Consider the following 21,466-nt stretch of genomic DNA (forward strand, 5'->3'; position numbering starts at 1 on the left):
TATTACCAGACACTGCTTAACAGGGTTGAATATGTGCAGAAAATTCCGGACATATGGCAACCCTACATTTAGCCATTTTCCATTTTGAACCTTCATTAATATACACACATCTTTCATTTCTGTGTTAATTAAACCAATTATACTTAACACTGCCTGTCATTTTGTTTCTCATCCCAATTCAAGGTGTGGATTTGACTTACACAACCTTGCATGGCTCAGAAACCCACAATCTCAAAGATTAGCTTTCCCTGCAGATCTTTGGGAGAAGTCCATAGCTGAGTGGTTGAGCATCTTCTTTACATGCAGAAAGTTCCAGCTTCAGTTGTCAGCATGTAGGACTTGATGGTCTTACGGCTCTTTTTTGAACCAACTGTAGTGTTTATATTGCTTTTAAAGGCAGCCCCATGTATGACACATTGCAGTAGTCTAAGCAGGAGCTCACCAGGACATGGGTTCAATCTGGGAACTTCTGCATGCAAGGCAGGTGACCTGCTACCACTTTTGCTTCTGTCTTGTCTGTCAGTATATGGAAACATCACCGCTGCAGACACCCAGATTTTTGACATCACATGATGTGCCTATCTGTGGGAAAGAAGAGTTTCCCAGGACATTCACAGGCTGGATAAGTCTTTGTGAAGAGTGTAACTTGAAACCTTCTGTGTGCGCATGTTCAGGAAGTTTATCTGACTTGCTAGAAGAACTGAACTGAAAGGACGTGTTTTTCTCTAGTGCTGTAATGTCAGAAATAAACATCATGTAAATAGATTTCTGGCTTATTTTCTTTCCCCTGTGGAAGCAGGAGGGAGGGGTTGTGCATTTTACCCACGCTTGGGAAAATGTCGCCTATCAAAATCTCCCTGGTCTGTCTGGATATCAGCCAGAGGAGGTTACCAGTAAGCAAGCTCCGAGGACAGTGAGAGGGGCCAGCCTCTATGGAGGGGGCTTGCAAACCGACATTGTCTGGGTTGTATATTGTGATAGGAATTTTATGGTCTTAGATATATGGTAACTTTCATAAGCGTACCAACCAAGCACGTACATAGATCAGCACAGGAAGACCGACCTGGAACCATTTTGATTCCTAAACTGAGCAAATGTTTTCTCTGCAAGGTCAAAGTGGGAAACCTCCCCATTGTCTCTTTCCTCACAAATCCTGTCTTAAGGGCACATTTAAGATATGAATAGGGTGTGAGCCTGTGACCTGGCCCAGGAACTAAGTATTTATCATTACAAAAGACTAGCCAGGCTCCCCAGGAAAGCCAATACCTGCTAGACAGGAGATAAACAACGACAGGAGAAAAACAACATTCAAATTTCTGTTTAGACCGCCTTTTCTGTGATGTAGGTGTGATGTATCTGAGGGGTGGTCTTAGGTTACACCCCTTCTGTGATGTATGTATGATGTTTCTGGGGGTGGTCTTGATCTACAGGGTGGCAATTTCAAAAGTCTTTATAAGGCCTTGCGCACCATTGTTCTGGGTTCCTCCTCCTGCCCTGTGGGTGAGGGGAGCACCCTGTTGCAAGAGATCAATAAAGATCAAGCTTACTAGCTGCTTTGCTTCTCAGTATTCTCTGGTTGGCCTCTGTTATCTTCTCCTACCAGTAGGGAACCTATGTAAGGACTCTATATGGCCTCTTGGATACCCCATAAGGGAAAAGGGCAATTTTTGTTTACAACAGTTGAGCCTCAGTTGCTTCCCCTCATCCAGTCCATTACAGGCCCTGAATCGGGATGTCCACAGCCTCGCCTGCATCTGATGAAAGAGACAGACCGAGCCGTGTGCCACCTGCATACTGATAACACCTGCGCAAAGATATTCATAAACGTATCTTCTTCTGCTTGACCAGTTTTTCACAGCTGCAACGGCTTTAACCTTAACGATATGTCCTTTTTGGCCTCTGCCTTGTGGTCTGTAAAAGGCACTACAATCGCAAAAGCGAGCAAGTGGTCAGCCCCACCTTGTTTTAGCATCATCTAATGGAGAGGGAATTCTATATTCTATTAAGCAAGCTATTGGGGCTATGCATGCACTAGGTGGAGCTCTCTGGCTGCCTTTTTGAACAGCAGCAAAATGGCCATTAAAGAACCTGATTACTTGATTCAGCCAAAGATAAGCAATGAATACTGGGATGGGACACCGTGACTCCAAGTTACTCAATGAAGCATTGAGGGAGAGCAGAATCATTCCTATTCACATGCATTCTGATATCAGTGTGCCTGTTGGCCGTGTCCGGACAGCTCAGTTGGTTGGAGCGTGGTGCTGATAATAATAATAGTAATAATAACAATAATAATAAATTTTTATTTATATCCCGCCCTCCCGAGCCGAAGCTGGGCTCAGAGCGGCTAACAACAGTAAAATACTGCAACATTATAAAATCAGTTCATTATAAAATCAGTTCAAATCAAATTAGTGGCAACCATTGGGCTAGAGTTCTGTGAGGATTACCAAAGGAGGGGGTCAGACTGTGCCTTGGCCCAAGGTCTGGTGGAACAGCTCTGCCTTGCAGGCCCTGCAGAAAGATGTTAAGTCCCGCATGGCCCTAGTCTCTTGTGACAGAGCGTTCCACTAGATTGGAGCCACAGCCAAAAAAGCCCTGGCTCTGGTTGAGGCCAGCCTAACCTTCCTGTGGCCCGGGACCTCCAAGATTTTTTTTTTTTTGAAGACCGTAAGGTCCTCTGTGGGACATACCAGGAGAGGTGGTCCCGTAGGTACGAGGGTCCTAGGCCGTATTAGGTTTTAAAGGTTGAAACCAGCACCTTAAACCTGATCCTGTACTCTACCGGGAGCCAGTGCAGCTGGTATAGCACTGGGTGAATGTGATCCCGCAGTGAGGACCCCGTAAGGAGTCTTGCCGCTGCATTCTGCATCTGCTGGAGTTTCTGGGTCAGTCTCAAGGGCAGCCCCACGTAGAGTAATGCCATGGTTGCAGGTTTGATCCCCGTATGGGAAAGCTGCATATTCCTGCATTGCAGGGGGTTGGACTAGATGATACTTAGGGTCCCTTCCACCTCTACAATTCTTTGATCCTATGCCCCTAGCTGTATATTCTGTGCTTGTGCAAAAGGGGACCTGCATGTATACAGGGTCTGTGTATGTAGGCCTCTTCCATTTGAGTCCTAGATCAGGGTTCCACCTTGCTTGAAGGAACTCTGTGAAGGAACCTAATACCTTTGTGGACAGTAGGCCCCTTTTGCACAGGGTGCAGCCTGGGGATGTGACCAGCTGCTGCAAGCAGTGTGGTGTAGTGGTTAGAGTGTTAGGCTAAGGCCCGGGAGATGGTGGTTCTAGTCCCCACTTCGCCATGAAGCACCTTGGGCCACTTGCTGTCTCTTGGCCTAAGCTTCCTCACCAGGTTGTTGTGGGAATTGAAATGGGGAAGAGAGGGGGAGAGACGGGTAGGCCACCTTGAGCTCCTCTGAAGAAAGCTGAGGTAGAAATAGAAAGAAGAATAAGTAAGCAAATCAACCTTTGGGGGATGTGTGCCCAAGGGGCATCATCTTATTCTTTCCTAAATTGCCACCAAATGTCATCATCACCATCATTCCTGCATTGCAGGGTCTGTTTAGCCTAGAAAAGAGGAGACTGAGAGGGGATATGATAGCCACCTTCAAATACCTCAAGGACTGCCACATGGGAGATGGAGCAAGCTTGCTTTCTTTTCCTCCGGAGGGCCAATGGCTTCAAGTTAGAAGAAAGGAGATTCCAGCTAAACATCAGGAAGAACTTTATAGCAGTAAGAGCTGTTCAACAATGGACTCCCTCAGCAGGTTGTAGAGTTTTTTAAGTAGAGGTTGGATGGCCTTCTGTTAGGGATGATCTACTTTAGAGGTTCTTGCATAGAAGAAGAATAAGAATTTGGATTTGATATCCCACTTTATCACTACCCGAAGGAGTCTCAAAGTGGCTAACATTCTCCTTTCCCCACAACAAATACTCTGTGAGGTGAGTGAGGTTGAGAGACTTCAGAGAAGTGTGACTGGCTCAAGGTCACCCAGCAGCTGCATGTGGAGGAGCGGAGACGTGAACCCGGTTCCCCAGATTACGAGACTACCGCTCTTAACCACTACACCACATAGCAGGGGGTGACGCTCAGGATCTCTTCCAACTCCACAATTCTATGATCACTATAATCATTTATGAATCGCTTCCTATGAGGCACCCTGAAGTGACTTACAATAGAATAAAAACATGTGTAGAACAACTGCATATATCAAAACAGCTACAACATTTGCTTATATAGATATAATTGCATGCGTACAATAAAATGACTTAAGCTAACAGCACATGTATAGGATCAGCTCTAATCCAGATACCAAGGGGATCCCCACTTAGAAGGCTTGTTGAAAGGGGGTGCCTTTGGCAGGTGCTGAGAGGACAACAGAAAAGGTGCTTGTCTGATATGTAATGGAAAGGGGTAGGGCCTGATTCCAATATTATCATAGAATCGTAGAGTTGGAAGGGACCCCGGGGGTCATCTAGTCCAACCCCCTGCAATGCAGGGATGAACCTCCTTATAGGATGAGGTTTGCAGGATGCCCTTTCCTGCAGAATTCAGTGATTGGTTGGGTATATACCGCATTTTTCGCTCTATAAGATGCACCAGACCACAAGACACACCTAGTTTTTGGAGGAGGAAAACAAGAAAAAAAATATTCTGAATCTCGGAAGCCAGAACAGCAAGAGGGATTGCTGCGCAGTGAAAGCAGCAATCCCTCTTGTTGTTCTGGCTTCTGGGATAGCTGCGCAGCTTGCATTCGCTCCATAAGACACTTACACATTTCTCCTTACTTTTTAGGAGGGAAAAAGCGAGTCTTATAGAGCAAAAAATACGGTAGGTCATGAGCCAATCTTCTAGGTGTCCTTCTCCCAACCTGCCTAGGGCTTTGTGCATCAGTATCAGCATTTGAACCTAGCCTGGTAGCTAATTCACAGAAGCATGTCGGAGCATGCATGTAAATGACTCTGAAATCGTGGTTGGCAGGCCAGACAAAATGGCAGATCTCGTGAAAGTACAAAATGATTGATGGGGTGGTGGTGGTGCTACAGTTCTGGCTTCTGAGCATTCCACATTTGCTTCAGATGCCGTCTGTTTTCTCACCATGCATTTAAAAAGCCAGTTTCAAATGGCACAGTCTGCAAGTCGGCCTCTTCTGTTTACCTCCTCATTCTGAGTAATATGCTGATTGGGAAATAAATTAGGATTCTGGAAAGGTGGGTGCGATGATCTCTAGCAGATGATCATCTGATTAATCCAGTGAACTAGAAATGAAACTGGAGCCAAAGCTGGAAGGCTGCGGTGATCTCTATTGAATGCCTTTTGGGTTTATTTTCCCTTATTTTCCCTTCCATGGTATCTGATTAAGTTAGTATTTATTGGCATGTTGCTTGAATCAATTTCTTCTTCTTCTTCTTCTTCTTCTTCTTCTTCTTCTTCTTCTTCTTCACCACGCCCAATTGTAAACCTGGGGTGTGGGGCTCCTAGAAATCAGGTTAGGTGAACCCCTAAAAGTGCTGATAAATCTGTTCATTAAATATACTTGCAAGCTCTGTAAACCAGTATTCTATAGTGGCAAGATCAGGCTTTCCCAAACTTGGGTCTAACCAGTTGTTTTTGGACTACAGTTCCCATCATCCTTGACTACTGGTCCTGGATGATAGGAGTTGTAGTCCAAAAACAGCTGGAGACCCAAGTTTGGCAAACCCTGGGCTAGATAGAGCAACCTTTCCCAACATGGCACAAACACATTCAGATGTTTGGGACGACAACCTATCAGCCAGCACAGTTATTTGCATACTAAAAACCCTTTAGAGCTGATGAGTTACTGCTTTTCTGCTATTGGCTGAGAGCAGAATTAAATTGGTGGTTCCATTTGACACTTAGGCTGGGTTCACACCAGACCAGGGGCCAGCAAACGTTTTCAGCAGGGGGCCGGTCCACTGTCCCTCAGACCTTGTGGGGGGCTGTACTATATTTTTTGGGGGGGGAAATGAACAAATTCCTATGCCCCACAAATAAGCCAGAGATAAAGGTAAAGGTAAAGGGACCCCTGACCATTAGGTCCAGTCGCGGACGACTCTGGTGTTGCGGCGCTCATCTCGCTTTATTGGCCGAGGGAGCCGGCGTTTGTCCGCAGACAGCTTCCGGGTCATGTGGCTAGCATGACTAAGCAGCTTCTGGCGAAACCAGAGCAGCACACGGAAACACCGTTTACCTTCCCGCCGGTGTGGTACTTATTTATCTACTTGCACTTTGTGCTTTCGAACTGCTAGGTTGGAAGGAGCAGGGACCGAGCAACAGGAGCTTACCACATTGCAGGGATTCATTTTAAATAAAAGGGCACATTCTACTCATGTAAAAACATGATGATTCCCAGACCATCCATGGGACAGATTTTGTAGGCGATTGGGCTGGATCCGGCCCCCGGGCCTTAGTTTGCCTACCCATGCACCAGACCTTTAAGGCACCACCTCCTTCTCCTAAAGAATCCTGGGACCTGTAGTTTTGTTAAGGATGCTGGGCATGGTAGGTCTGTGATAGGTAAACTACAGCTCCCAGAATTCTTGGAGTTGGTATGTGCTTTGAATGTGTTTTAAATGTGGTGCAACTTTCCCCATGCAAAGGTAGGAACATTCACTCAGAAGGAAGCCTCATTTAGCTTTTGCTTCTTCCTGCAAAATATCCCTTTAATTGGTATAATCATCCTTGCCCCATTCTTTTTAAAACAGCTAATTAGTTTCTGCTCATAGCCCTGGCCACGCCATTCTTGAATTGCCCCAATTAGTCAGTTTGTGTTCTCCTATTTTATTTATTAAGATTGGAATTGCAAACGGAGACTGGCCCCTCCCCCAGGACAAGAACTGACTAATTAAAGGCAATTCAGGATTGCTAAAGGCAGGGTGATTGAACAGGAAGCAACTCATTAGGCTGTGTCTGTACTGAATGTGAATTTGTCTTTGACATATATGACGTTACTGTTTTTGTTATGAAATTGTTTTTAAAACAATATATGAAATCATTTTGTATATGTTTTCATTGTTGATGTTTTCCTATTGTTAAATCACTTAGAGATGTTTTGTAGGAAGCAATAAGCAAGCAAAATACAATTAGCCTGTTGAAAACGAAGGAGCAAGCAGAAGGCCATGAATCAGAGTGGGTGTGGCTGAACTTTTTTGACCCCGCCCCAGTGTGGGTGTGGCTACAAGTGGGCGGGACCACCTTGGCTACTCTCATCATAAACATGCAGGCATAAAGTACCCACCCCCTCGACTCATCAAGTGGTTGATCTAATGATCGGGAGGAGGCTATTTGCATTCCTATCAGGGTGTTGGAATCTACCAACCCTGCATCTACTTTAAAAAAATTACTTTCCCTGCCACTGCTAATATTGTGGGTTTTTGGAGGGCTAAGGAAAATTGAGGAGTTGGATCAGGATCCTGAACTGGCAGCTAGCCATTCATGAATTCAGATGGCTGTTTTGGAATTCTTCTTTTAAAAAAGATAGTTTGACGTTATGATTGGAGTTGGAATTGAGGATTTCGATATGTTTCAAGGCTGTCATGACATTATGACTTGTTAACCACACTGAGGTGACTTCCAGATGATCACCAGTGTCGAAGCAATGATTCTTCAACATGAACTTCGTTGGACTGGTCTTGTTGTGCGGATGCCTGATTATCGTCTTCCAAAGCAACTACTCTATTCAAACTTAAAAATGGAAAACGTGATGCTGGTGGTCAACAAAAGAGGTTTAAAGACTCACTCAAGGGAAATCTTAAAAAATGTAGTATAAACACTAGCAATTGGGAAACCCCTGCCTGCGAGCGTTCCAACTGGAGAACAGCCTTTACCAAAGGTGTCATGGGCTTTGAAGACACTCGAACTCAGGACGCAAGGGAGAAACGTGCTATGAGGAAGGCACACTTGGCAAATCCACACCGTGATCAACTCCCACCCGAAAACCAATGTCCCCACTGTGGAAGGACGTGTGGATCCATAGTCACTTATGGACTCATTGTTAAAACCATGTTTATGGAAGACAATCTTACTTGGCTATGAGTGATCACCGAAGAAGAAGAGGAAGAAGAAGGCTTCCAGATGGTCATTTTAGTGAGCATTCATCCTGCTTTGTCTGCACAAAGTTTTTTTTTTTGAAAATATTGAGCATTTCCTTCTGATTTGCCAGTGTGGTGTAGTGGTTAAGAGCGGTAGTCTCATAATCTGGGTAACCGGGTTCGTGTCTCCGCTCCTCCACATGCAGCTGCTGGGTGATCTTGGGCTAGTCACACTTATCTGAAGTCTCTCAGCCCCACTCACCTCACAGAGTGTTTGTTGTGGGGGAGGAAGGGAAAGGAGAATGTTAGCCGCTTTGAGACTCCTTAAAGGGAGTGAAAGGCGGGATATCAAATCCAAACTCTAGTGGGGAGGTTGCATAACATTGCATCAGACACTCCTTTACCCTGGCTAGATTTAACGTCCTGCCCTCTGCCCTGCTGCTAGGCAGATATGAGGGCAAACCATATGAGTCACGTGTTTGCCCATGTGGCTCATCGGAAGTAGAAACAAGTCTGCATGTACTGCTGCACTGTAGTTCCTATGAGGATCTACGCCTGACCTTTATTGCCCCAGTTCTACAAAAGCTTAAAAATGTACCAGAACTCCAACGTATGAGAGCCTTGGTAGAGGATAAGGTTCCTTAAATTATGATCAATGTTGCCAAATTCTGTGTAGCCGCTATTAGGCGTAGGAAACAAGAGCTTGCCAATGTCAATATGCAGGCAAATACTTAATTCTATTCATGCTGCCTAATTTTAAATTGCTGTTATGGCCTAATCTGTATTGAAATCGTCCTTTGTTTGTTTGTTTTTTTTTCCCCCTGGTGTTATGTTTCGCTGACTAGCTGTACAAGTTAATCTGGTCTGTGACCATTTAATAAAATTTGATTTCAACATTGCATCTAGCAATTGCTAGCCCACATTTTCAAGGCTATTTTCCCATTGGTTTCCTTACCACAACGAGGTTTTTTGTTTTGGAAGCTTGTTGGGTGCACAAGGACACCAAATGCACGTTAACTGCACAACCTGAATTTGCTGGTATGTGATTGAATCGCACCCACAGAACAACAACGGTCTGGGAGCAACCCAAGTGTATTTTGAAAATTGAGTGGCATGTAAGTTTTATTTTATTTTTAAAAATCATTTTTATTGATTTTCCAATAAAAACAGCCAATCATCATATCCGCATCATAATCCAATCCAATTAAAAACAATAAACTAAAATAAAAAAGCGACCAAAATTGTAGTCCAAATTGTAATTATTAATTTTTCTGGGCTCCCCATAGTCTGGACCTCTGAAGCATATCTCCAAATGTAAGTTTTAAAAATGAAATGTGCCAACTCCCTGGAAAAAGCTCTGTGCGATGTGTTTTTGGACTGAGAGATGGAAGAACAAGCAGGGTTCCAACTGGAGAACAGCCTTTACCAAAAGTGTCATGGGCTTTGAAGACACGAACTCAGGACGCAAGGGAGAAACGTGCTAAGAGGAAGGCACGCTTGGCAAATCCACACCGTGATCAACTCCCACCCGGAAACCAATGTCCCCACTGTGGAAGGACGTGTGGATCCACAGTCACTTATGGACTCATTGTTAAAACCGTGTTTATGGAAGACAATCTTACTTGGCTATGAGTGATCACCGAAGAAGAAGAGGAAGAAGAAGGCTTCCAGATGGTCTTTTTAGTGAGCATTCATCCTGCTTTGTCCTGTTGTCTTTTGACATTAGATAAGCGCTCCCCATAGATCTTCCCTGAAGCACCTGTTGGAGGGTGTTTCGTGACTGTATGTGTAGAAAATATTCTCCACAACCCTTAGATATAGCTGTGAATTTCCAGTCTTCTGGGGGAAGGGCCTCTCTCTCTGGATTTAAAAAAAGAATCGCTTTAGCTTTCCTGACCAACAGGTGAATAATTATTTACCGTGTAGATCAGGCTGGCATGGTTCACAATGTTACGATACCCTGCTCTGGGAAATAAAGGGTTGCGTAGTCACTGCTAAACTGTCCGTGGTGACTGTGGAAGGAACCAGCTGTGCTTAAATATACTCCTGGAAGAAAAGAATGCATCAGTTCCCCACTGGCCTATAGACTTAAGGAGCGATTGCAAAAGGCAGAAATGCCGGTTAAATTCATCCACCTGGTGCTGGCTTGCAGCGGCATGTGGTGAATTCTTTTGTAGAGGAACAGTTAGGGCCAGAGGCGCCAGCTTGCGAGGGCAATGGGGGCAATGTCGTCGCGCCTATGACGTCTTGATGTCGTGATGTTGTCCGCATGTGCCTCTGGCCTCCCTCCCTCAGCTGGGCAGGAGCTTCCTGGATTTTGTGAAGGAGGCATAGGGGAACATTTAGAGGACTAGCCTAGTCCCCCATGTCCACTGTCCACACGCCCCTGCTGGCTTGCTGGCTTGCAGTCTTCACATCTGGAAAAGCTGGTTCTGCAGTTCTGTCTCTTGGTGTAGTGGTTAAGAGCGGTGGACTCGTAATCTGGTGAACCGGGTTCACGTCTCCGCTCCTCCACATGCAGCTGCTGGGTGACCTTGGGCTAGTCACTCTTCTCTGAAGTCTCTCAGCCTCACTCACCTCTCAGGGTGTTTGTTGTGGAGGAGGAAGGGAAAGGAGAATGTTAGCTGTTTTGAGACTCCTTAGGGTAGTGATAAAGCGGGATATCAAATCCAAAACTCTTCTTCTCTTCTTGTCACACTCTAATGCAGCCTACATCTTTATTGGTATTAGATTTGAATTTGTGTGTGTGTGTGTGTGTGTGTGTGTGTGATACCCCCCCCACATTTCCTCCCAGTTTGCATACTGTTTCAGAAAGGGTGACTTAGGTATGTTCAGACTTTAGTGAGAACCAAGCCAATTTCCTCTTCCGTGCTTGTACAATCTGATCCAATCCAACTACCATTCGCATCAGCAAGTGCAACTAACTGTCAGGTATGATTGGAATTGTATTCTTAGCATCTGGGGGGGGGGGGAATCACACGCTATAAATAAGTCAGGAAAAAAATGCTATGTAAAATCGCAAAGAAAAGTTTTCTGCTCTACAGCACCACCTGGTGTTGCATGTTTATAATGCATTCAAGATGCTCTCTCTCTCTCTCTCTCTGTGTGTGTGTGTGTGAAAACCCGGATGTATGGCTGCCCTGCAGAAGGGCCCAGAGAAGTCTCTTCCACTCCAGCCCTTTTAGCTGAGAATTTTTGGATGTACAGTGGTACCTCGGGTTACATACGCTTCAGGTTACAGACGCTTCAGGTTACAGACTCCGCTAACCCAAAAATAGTACCTCGGGTTAAGAACTTTGCTTCAGGATGAGAACAGAAATCGTGCTCTGGTGGTGCGGCGGCAGCAGGAGGCCCCATTAGCTAAAGTGGTGCTTCAGGTTAAGAACAGCTTCAGGTTAAGAACGGACCTCCGGAACGAATTAAGTACTTAACCCAAGGTACCACTGTATCTGTAACCTGAGACACTTTGCATGACAAGCAGATACCTTTGCTTTCAGCAGAGGCCCCTCCTCTATAGTGAATCCTTCGTTCACCAGGATGCCCATACCCTCCAACATTTGGGGGTGGAGGGAGATCCAAATCGGGGTGCTCATTCTTTTGTGAGCCAGTGTGGTGTAGTGGTTGAGAGCGGTAGTCTTGTAATCTGGGGAACCGGGTTCGCTTCCCCCCTCCTCCACATGCAGCTGCTGGGTGACCTTGGGCCAGTCACACTTCTCTGAAGTCTCTCAGCCCCACTCACCTCACAGAGTGTTTGTTGTGGGGGAGGAAGGGAAAGGAGATTGTTAGCCGCTTTGAGACTCCTTAAAGGGAGTGAAAGGCGGGATATCAAATCCAAACTCCTCCTCCTCTTCTTCTTGGTCAGCTACTCTGGTGTGAGGCAGCTGACTCTCACCCGAGTGTTGGACTGAAAGGTGGGACATAATGGGATCCAATCAGAAGCTGGGATGGCTTCTGTAATTCCAGAATGTCCCGCTTGAATAGGGTCGGTATGCATGCCTCTCCCCCAGTGGCGTAGCGTGGGGGGTGCAGGGGGGGCCAGCCGCACCGGGCGCAACATCGGGGGGGGGGCGCTCGCACTCGCAGCTCTCTGCCCCTACCTGGCTCACGCACTCTCTCTCACTGCAGTGCTGGCTGTGTGAATCCGATCCGAGCCCCCGGGTCGCCGCCCACTGTGGAGGGGAGGGTGCCAGGCGTGCGGTGCGGTGCGGAGAGAGAGCGAGGGACTATCCGGGGGAGGGACAGTGCAGGGGGGGGGGCGCAAATTACTTGCCTTGCCCCGGGTGCTGACAACCCATGCTATGCCACTGCTCTCCCCTTACTAGGCGCTGCTGGGCTCCTGTAGGTGTGCGTTGCTAAACTAGACCAGAATGCAACACTGCTCTCTCCATCTGCAATTCCTAGCAACTCTGACAGTGGAGGCAGAAGAAAAAGCCACTCTTGATGGCTCCCTAGGTTTCAGGAACTGATCTCGAGAGAGAGAGAGAGCAAACATTCAGGCCCGTGTCCCTGAAACAATGGCACCAACTATCATGCCCCTGACAGCTCTCTTCGTCTCGAGAAAACAAAAGCAGTTGCTTCGGCATGTAGCTGTCAAGCACTGCACTAAAATAACGAAAATAATTCTGTAATATTCTGCACCTCAACGGAGTAGGGTGACATGTCATGGCAGATTGCAGAAGCAATTAGGAAACACTGAACCATGAAGGGGTGGACGGTGTCTTCTCCCTTTTCTTTAATCTGTTCTGCCATCCAGGCAAGTCAGAGATAAAGCAAATGGCGAAGGTGTAGCTATTAATGGATATGTTCCCCTGCTTTGTTTGCCAGACGTGGTGTGTTTATTTTGCTCCAGGTGCGCTTGCAGCGCACTGGTGTTCTCAGCAAGAGGGGACATTGGTGTGAAAATTAAGTGTGAAAGACAGGTAGCTCGGGGAGAATGTCATGGCGCCTTTGCAGATGGGGCTGCTGTCGAGGCCCGTGCGGCCTACAAATAATTAGGTGTAGAAAGGTGTGTGTGTGTGTATGTGAGACAGAAAGGAAATATACCTCCCCACAGGTTTCAAACTGAACTGGAACAGAATAGCCATGAAATCTAGGACAATAACAATAATAAAAATAATTTACCACTCATACCCCGCACATCTGGCTGGGCCTCTCCAGCCACTCTGGGCAGCTCCCAACAGAATATTAAAAACACGATAAAACATCAAACATTAAAAACTTCCCTAAACAGGGCTGCCTTCAGATGTCTTCTAAAAGTCAGATACAGTCATACCTCGGGTTACAGATGCTTCAGGTTGCGCGTCTTTGGGTTGCGCACCGCGCCGAACCTGGAAGGACTGGAATGGGGTACTTCCAGGTTTTGGTGCTCGCACATGTGCAGAAGTACTAAATCGTGCTTTGTGCATGCGCAGAAGTGCCGAATCGTGACCCGTGCATGTGCAGACGCAACGCTGTGGGTTCGCAACCAGAGTGTCCACTGTAGTTGTTTCTTTCCTTGACATCTAATGAGAGGGCGTTCCACAGGGTGGGCGCCACTGCCAAGAATGCCCTTTGCCTGATTCCCTGTAACCTCACTTCTTGCAGTGAGGGAACTGCCAGAAGGCCCTTGGAGCTGGACTTCAGGCTGAACGATGGGGGTGGAGATGCTCCTTCAGGTATACTGGGCTGAGGCCGTTTAGGACTTTAACGGTCAGCATCAACACTTTGAATTGTGCTCAGAAATGTACTGGGACAAATGTTCCAATCTGTTGGGTGCTCATGCCCCAGGGAAAGCTAGGATCTTTGGCAGGAAGTGGGCAAGCTGAAGGCCAGGAACTTGGTGGTGCCATTGCTTCAGTGATGAATTTATTTCTCACTTCTTACAAAATGCTTGACATGACATAAGAAGAGCCCTGGGGGATGAGGCAAGTGGTCCATCTCGTTCAGTGTCCTGGTGGCCAACCAGGGGAGAGGTGAGCAGAGGGGCTTGCACCCATGTCATTTGCTTCAAAATTGAAATGTGCAGAGGTTGGCAGCCCTTGCTTTAGATTGGAATCGACTTTATATTTGGAAAGCTTGCTCACCAGCAGATTCCGCCTAGGAAACTTGACATTCATCACCATCATTCCCTGATTGTCAACTGTCAAGACTTTTGGAAATGGGCCCTGCTCAAATCCAGGGAAGACATAAACCACTCGGATGTTCTGAAGAGGGGACTTGAGACACGCTTCAGGCCTGACCCATGTGGAACCTCAAGGAAGGCAAACAACCTTAGTCCTGAACTAACCAAAGCCTCCTTGCCCCAGACGGCGAGACACACCATTACTCATGACCAGGGCTGTCTTCAGTGCCTGCAAAACATCAGAGGCCGGGAAGAGTTTAGTGAATGTTTTATTGCCCGAGACGCTGAAAATTGAGACCATAAGTTATCCACTTTGACCAAGGCAGTGAAAAGCGCAAAGCTGGTGCATTGTGTCTATAAGACAGTGCAGCCATTTATCATGGCTGGTGATGGGTCAGCCTTGAAAGGTCGGTGGATTCTCTTCTGTTTGGATAAGTGCCTGAAATTGTAGCTGCTTCTCTGGGTGACTAGCGTGAACTGCTTTTCTGGATGTGTTGGCGTGAATAAGGTCTCCGGATTTGTACAATTTGGCTGCGATGTCAATGGAACACTGTTGTAATGTACTCCCAGCAATCCAACCACATCCAGCTTCTGCCTCCTTTGGCTTATCTCCAGCAGAGGCTGGTCCATCAGGATGAATGGGGCACTGGCCCACCAAGCTCATCCTACCTTCAACGAGCCCCGCACCTGCCTGCCTTTTTTCATACACCCAATCCCAGGGGGTTGCATTGATACACATTAGGGGGCACATGAAATTCAGTTGTGGGGAAGGGCCATAGTTCAGTGGCAGAGGATCACTTTTGCATGCAGAATGTCCCAGGTTTAAGCTCTGACATCTCTAGGCTAGAAATACTCTCCACCTGAATCCCTGAATAGCAGCTGCTAGTCAATGTACCGTATTTTTCGCTCTATAAGATGCAACAGACCACCTAGTTTTTGGAGGAGGAAAACAAGAAAAAAATATTCTGAATCTCAGAATCCAGAACAGCAAGAGGGATCGCTGCGCAGTGAAAGCAGCGATCCCTCTTGCTCTTCTCGCTTCTGGGATAGCTGCACAGCCTGCATTCGCTCCATAAGATGCACACACATTTCCCCTTACGGCCCTCTGGGATTCTCCCCAAACTAAGCACCTCACCAGCTGTGCTGTTACCTCTCCTTGAGTGATTTTGCCTGATTTGTGATAATCCTCCTTGCTTAAATGGATGGAGAGATGGCGTGGGGTGTAGATATTAGATATTAATATTTTACAGCATGAAGCGACTGGATGCAAAAACAAAACAACAGGCTCCTTTTGCAAGGAAACATTGTCTACACCCATTAGCTATTATTCAAAACTTTACTTGAAGAGCTTTCTCCAAAACAGAACAAAAACGTCAAAGATACATCCAGATAATTCCCTAAAACACATGCTTATCCAAGCATAGGCTCGGCTTCTTTTTAGAAATAACTTTAAACAGGATTGAGATCAAAACTCTGTCTCTCCCATATTCCAGCCCCCATTACAGTCTGAGGCCGGGTGCTCCTGAAGAGCTTAATTACATCCTTAATCCCACAGAGTCCACCCTTCCATGATGGCAGGTTTGCAATTCAGTAGCCTCCCATGTGATTTATAGTTAAACACCTTGTCAGAGCTACCAGAGAACAACAGTTAATCACCAACCCAAGAAGAAGCTCGGATATTTCTTTTTGCTTTTCTTTAGCTTCAGTGAAAAATGTCCCCATCCCCGGGTTCACGGTGTGCCCTTCCCTGGTTGTCAGTACAGGGAAGAGGTGGGCTGCAGACAGGCAAATGAACAAAGCCCTGCTGAGCTGCGCCCACCATTGTGAGGTCTGAGGTTTTAATGATGCCTCCCCAGCTGTTGCCATTGGCTGTGAACACTTGTGATGTCACAAAAGCACATGCCAGCTGAGTGGGTATGAAGGAGTAAAGCCAAGGGCAAAGCATTTTCCTTCCCTATCAGAACACAAGGACATTCAGTGCTGGGTGTTTTCCTGCCACAGGTAGGTGGACTGGCAGATGGAAGGAGGGGATCATTTAGTATCAGGATGCTGTGGAGAGATGAGAAGGCAAGTTCTCTAGCTAAGTGGGGTTGCAGCTTGAAGGCAACCAATATTCACGGTCAGAAGCTGGAGCAAGTTGGCAGGAGCTGGTGGGTAAAAGGTGATGGAGTTAGCATTTGGAAACTGGTAGCTGCTGCAAGCACGGGACGCAGGTGGCGCTGTGGGTTAAACCTCAGCGCCTAGGACTTGCCGATTGCATGCTCGGTGGTTCGAATCCCCGCGGCGGGGTGCGTTCCTGCCGTTCGGTCCCAGCGCCTGCCAACCTAGCAGTTCGAAAGCACCCCCAGGTGCAAGTAGATAAATAGGGACCGCTTACCAGTGGGAAGGTAAACGGCGTTCCGTGTGCTGCGCTGGCTCGCCAGATGCAGCTTGTCATGCTGGCCACGTGACCTGGAAGTGTCTGCGGACAGCGCTGGCTCCCGGCTATAGAGTGAGATGAGCGCACAACCCTAGAGTCTGGCAAGACTGGCCCATACGGGCAGGGGTACCTTTACCTTTACCTAGCTGCTGCAAGGCTGAAACAGGCTGATGTTTGTGAAGGTAAGCTTGTTGAACTTCACCTTTGGAAGCTGTGTGGATTGAAGCTGGGGATGTATGCTTTAAGGAGAGGGCTGAGGACCAAGTTTAAGTGATCTGGTAGACTAACTGATTTAAATGGAGGGACTATATCCATGTCTTTATAGGGCTTTGTATGTGACCCATAACTTCCTTGGCCAGAAACTCTACTTTGCTCAAAGCTCCAGATCGCAGGACAACAGTCTGTAAAGTTTGTGAAAGAACTTAGATCAACTGATGTTTTCTCAAAACGCTCTCTCTTTCACTAAAGCATCCCCCCCCCAAAAAGCCCTCCATATATATTACAAACATTTCTGCCTCTTCAATCAGCTAGTTATTCAGAGGTTCCTCATTTCGCTCCTTGAAACAGATTGTTCCTCTCTGAAGATTGCTGAAAAATGGCGGGTGATTATGAGCGGCTGGCTTGAATGAAAACACATTTTCATTTCAGTAATACGATAGCAAGTGAAAGTCAGCTGGATATAAAAATATATGTTTCTACTTAAGGGTGAGTGTTTCTCGGCGCCATTGATCATTTTGTACTCTTGCGAACTTTCATCCAGAGTCCCTCAGATTTACATTTTCTCTTAGGCATCAGTGAGTTCGATTTTTTTTTAAAAGTTAACTCTGCTGTTATTGGTCAGGAAGAGATTGATGCTTGTGGGCATGGAAATGAGAAGGAAATCTCTTGTTATTGCTGGCTGTCATCAGGAACTTATTCGTTGATCAAGGAATGCTTGAAAATATACATCCTGGGACTTAAAGCAGCTGTAATTAGCATTCACCAGGTTACCAGGTTATTTATTACATTTTTGTCTAAGAAGCTCAGGGCTATATATCCAAGTATAGCCTCACACCAACCCAAGGAAGTAGGTAAGGCTAGGAGTGATTGGTCCAAGATCATCTAGTGCAGTGTTCCCCAACCTTGGGCCTCCAGCTGTTTTTGGACTACAACTCCCATCATCCCTCGCTAGCAAGACCAGTGGTCAAGGATGATGGGAATTGTAGTCCAAAAACAGCTGGAGACCCAAGGTTGGGGAACACTGATCTAGTGAGCTTCATGGCTGAGTGGGGGCCTGAACCTTTGATTCCCTAGTCTTAGCCCAAAGCTCTAGCTATGACATCACAATAGCTCCATATAGCTAACCTCCTGCCTGCTGCCAACAGGGGCAAAACGGCATGCATAGCCTCCATGCCATTCATATAAAAGGACTATTGCTGAATCAAACCAAGGACCATCTCTTCCAGCATTTGTATGAGCTGCCAACCAGATGCCTCCAGGTGTTTAGAAGCAGGACCTGAAGGTGATATCTTTGTTAAATTCAGGAAGTTATCCATACGCTGTCCTTTTAAGTATAGCTTAGCATCCATCCCACCCAACCTCCCCCCATTTCTTTGTGAATATTAGTCAGGATTTCATCTATGTGGATTGCTATTTGCAGTGCTTTTTTCTGTGGGGACGCAGGGGTATGCATATCCCTAAACATATTGTGAATCTAATGGGAGAAGAAACTTTTTTTTTTTTTTTTAGTTTCTTCTCTAGCACGGTGAATCGCCAGTTCTGTTGCTACCCATGATGGCGGCCTCCTTTCCTGTCACAGTGTTTCCTGAGTCTCAGACGGATGTGAACGTTTAATGTGTGAAGTAGGAGTTGGAAGTAGGAGGGAAGATATTAGTGCACACAACCTCAAGAGCCAGTGTGGTGTAGTGGTTAAGAGCGGTGGACTCGTAATCTGGTGAACCGGGTTCACTTCCCTGCTCCTCCACATGCAGCTGCTGGGTGACCTTGGGCTAGACACACTTCTCTGAAGTCTCTCAGCCTCACTCACCTCACAGAGTGTTTGCTGTGGGGGAGGAAGGGAAAGGAGATTGTTAGCTGCTTTGAGACTCCTTAAGGGGAGTGAAAGGTGGGATATCAAGTCCAAACTCCTTCTCCTCCTCCTCCTCCTCCTGCTCCGCTTCTTCTTGCCAAGGTGGAAGTTACAGTGAGCTGTCGGCTGTGTAATATGAGGTAATGCATGTTCTTTGTACTTCTGCCCATTTACTGTATATATTTTTCTTGATTTGAACTATAAAATGGTGATTTTCTTGAGTTAAAATGAGAGTACCCCTAAACATTTTCTTACAAAGAAAAATAGCATTGGTCATTTGCTCTGATTCAGTAGCAAAATGTGGGTATTCCTGGGGAGAAAGCGCCAGGAGAAAACAGCAACAAAAACTGCTTGGATGCAGAGCTTGAAAGCACGGAAAAGGAAGTCTGGATGAGCCCTAGGATACCTAAGAACACAAGAGCAGTCTGTTGGGTCCAGCACCCTCTTTTCACAGGGTCCACCTAGATGCCTGTGGGAAGCTTGCAAGTAGGACTCAAGCACAAGAGCCCTCTCGCTGCTGGTGGTTTCCGTAACTGGTATTCAGAAGCATTCCTGCCTCTGACCATGTAGGCAGAGTATAGCCATCATGACTAGGAGCCATTGATATCTTCCATGGATTTGTCCAACCCTCTTTTAAAGCTATCTAGCAGGCCACCTCCCCTGACAACAGACCCTGCCCTGCTTCTCTCCACCTCCCTCAGGTGGTGCAATGGGTTAGTGCACCTGACTTTAACCAGAAAGTTGGTGGTTCAAGCCCACCCAGGGATAACTGTGGGCAGGATTCCTTCTTTGCAGGGGGTTGGACTAGATGACCCTCAGGGTCCCTTCTAACTCTACAGTTATGAAAAGCTGGAGGCTTGGGTCGGGACCTGACAGACTCCACAAAGGAGTGCTGCTGCTGCTACTGGGCAGAGAGGGCTCCACTTTTGTTTTTATTTTCTTTTTCTTTTTAAATTGCTTTTATTTTTTATCTATGTCATTTTAAATTGTGATTGATATTAATGCTGTATTCTTAGTTTTAGATATGATTTATGTGGAAAGCGTTTTCCATTTGGTTGTGTGCTTTTTGATGTGTTTTATTGTTTATGACTTTTGTTATGTTGGTAATTATGTAAATCTTGTTATGTTGTAAGCCTGAAGGAGTGCCTCCACCCCCATCGTTCTACCCAGACACTGAGGTCCAGCAATGAGGGCCTTCTGGTGGTTCCCTCGCTGTGAGAAGTTACAGGGAACCAGGCAGAGGGCCTTCTCGGTAGTGGCACCTGCCCTGTGGAACACCCTCCCACCAGGTGTCAGAGAGAAAAACAACTACCAGACTTTTAGAAGACATCTAAAGGCAGCCCTGTTTAGGGAAGCTTTTTAATGTTTAACCGACTATTGTATTTTAATATTCTCCTGAAAGCCGCCCAGAGTGGCTGGGGAAACCCAGCCAGATAAGCGGGGTATAAGTAATAAATTATTATTATTATTAGCCGCCTTGAGCTTTGTTTTAACTCTGGAAAGGCAGCATACAAATAAAATGATGAATGAATAGCACCCTTAGCTGAATCAGATTCGTCTCCCATTCCTAACCTAATGGCAACATTACTGCTGATCAGAAATGGCCTGTTCAGAAACAAATAGGTTTTAGGTGGGAGAAGGCTGCTGCAAGGATTCCAAAAGTAAGTGCCATTACTGTAAAAGAGCTCTTCTGGGTGGATACAAGATGGAGCAGCGCCTTCAGTGTTCATCAGCATCTGATTGCCCGAGGCAGAAAATGCTCTCTCTTTGGAACATTTCCCGAGAAGCAGCCAGAGAAATGCTGCGGAAGTTTCCTTGCCCCCCTCTCCTGCTTATGTGCAAAGGACTCTGAAGTTGTTTTGCTCCATTTGAACTTGGCATAAGGGTTTTCGGCGGGGTGGGGGAGAGAATGAACTCACCCACACATGTTCAGAGTCACGGCAGCCTGATAATCCTCCTTTCCCAAGGCACAGTGATGAGATTAATCAAACAGCATAAGTCACCACACACACACACAGACAGACACACACACATACACACACCTTTTCTCATGCAACCCGTGCTTTTAATTTCCCCAGTGTTCAGTAGCACACTGGCATTTTTGAGAGATAAGCTTACCTGATTTTGCAAGGATACAATGCTGGGGAAAGGAGATTACACGATTATCAAGGAATCCTCAATATTGCCCAAGTGTTGCCTTTTCTTCTTCTGTTTCTAATCAGGGCTGTTGGCTACCTCCAGGCCCTATGAGTCTCAAACCTGGAGCACTCCAGGTCGCAAGAATGCAAGAAGGACCCTGCTGGTTCAGGTTGGAGGTCGGTCCTGGACAGCATCCTGTTTCCAGTAGTGACCAATAAATGTTTCATTCACACTGTAATGCCTGCATGTATGTTGCTAAAGGTTTAACATAGGAAAATTCCATTGGAGCATACTAAGCTAGAAGCAGCTCTCTCTGAGCTCTAGGTGAGCTGATAATTAATTGTTATTGTTTGCTTCTAGCTCTGATGTGAGTGTTTAACCTTAGATCAGGTGATTAAGGTATTGAATTGCACATCACCATTTTGAAAGGGAGTTGCCTTTGGTCCTTGTTCCTAGGCTCTGTGAGAGTGAGGATGTAAATGAAGCTAGGCTATTGGAGGCTGTAAAGAGAGAGAGAGACCTTTGCTTATAGGTCTGTTTCGAGTATTTCATATTTTCTAAGATGCTGTGCCTGTTCTGGACAGCACAAGATGACTTATGGAATTATTTGTACGCATCTTTGATGTTTTTGTTCTGTTCTTGAAGAAAGTTCTGCAAGTAGAGTTTTGAGCCATCTAATGGGT

At 46.3% G+C, this 21,466-nt stretch overlaps 1 long non-coding RNA gene across 1 annotated transcript; it reads right to left on the reverse strand.

Annotated features, from left to right (window-relative positions):
* Nucleotides 1-13,879: 13,879 nt before the first annotated feature.
* Nucleotides 13,880-16,326, reverse strand: LOC310673783. The gene is made up of 2 exons (XR_014509232.1): nucleotides 15,818-16,326; nucleotides 13,880-14,386 (listed from the first exon to the last, which is right to left on the reverse strand). It is a non-coding gene; the product is annotated as an uncharacterized lncRNA (long non-coding RNA).
* Between the last annotated feature and the right edge of the window lie 5,140 nt (nucleotides 16,327-21,466).

This window comes from Podarcis tiliguerta (assembly GCF_965153285.1).
Source record: "Podarcis tiliguerta genome assembly, chromosome: 3".
In the NCBI taxonomy this organism is placed as follows: Eukaryota; Metazoa; Chordata; class Lepidosauria; order Squamata; family Lacertidae; genus Podarcis; species Podarcis tiliguerta.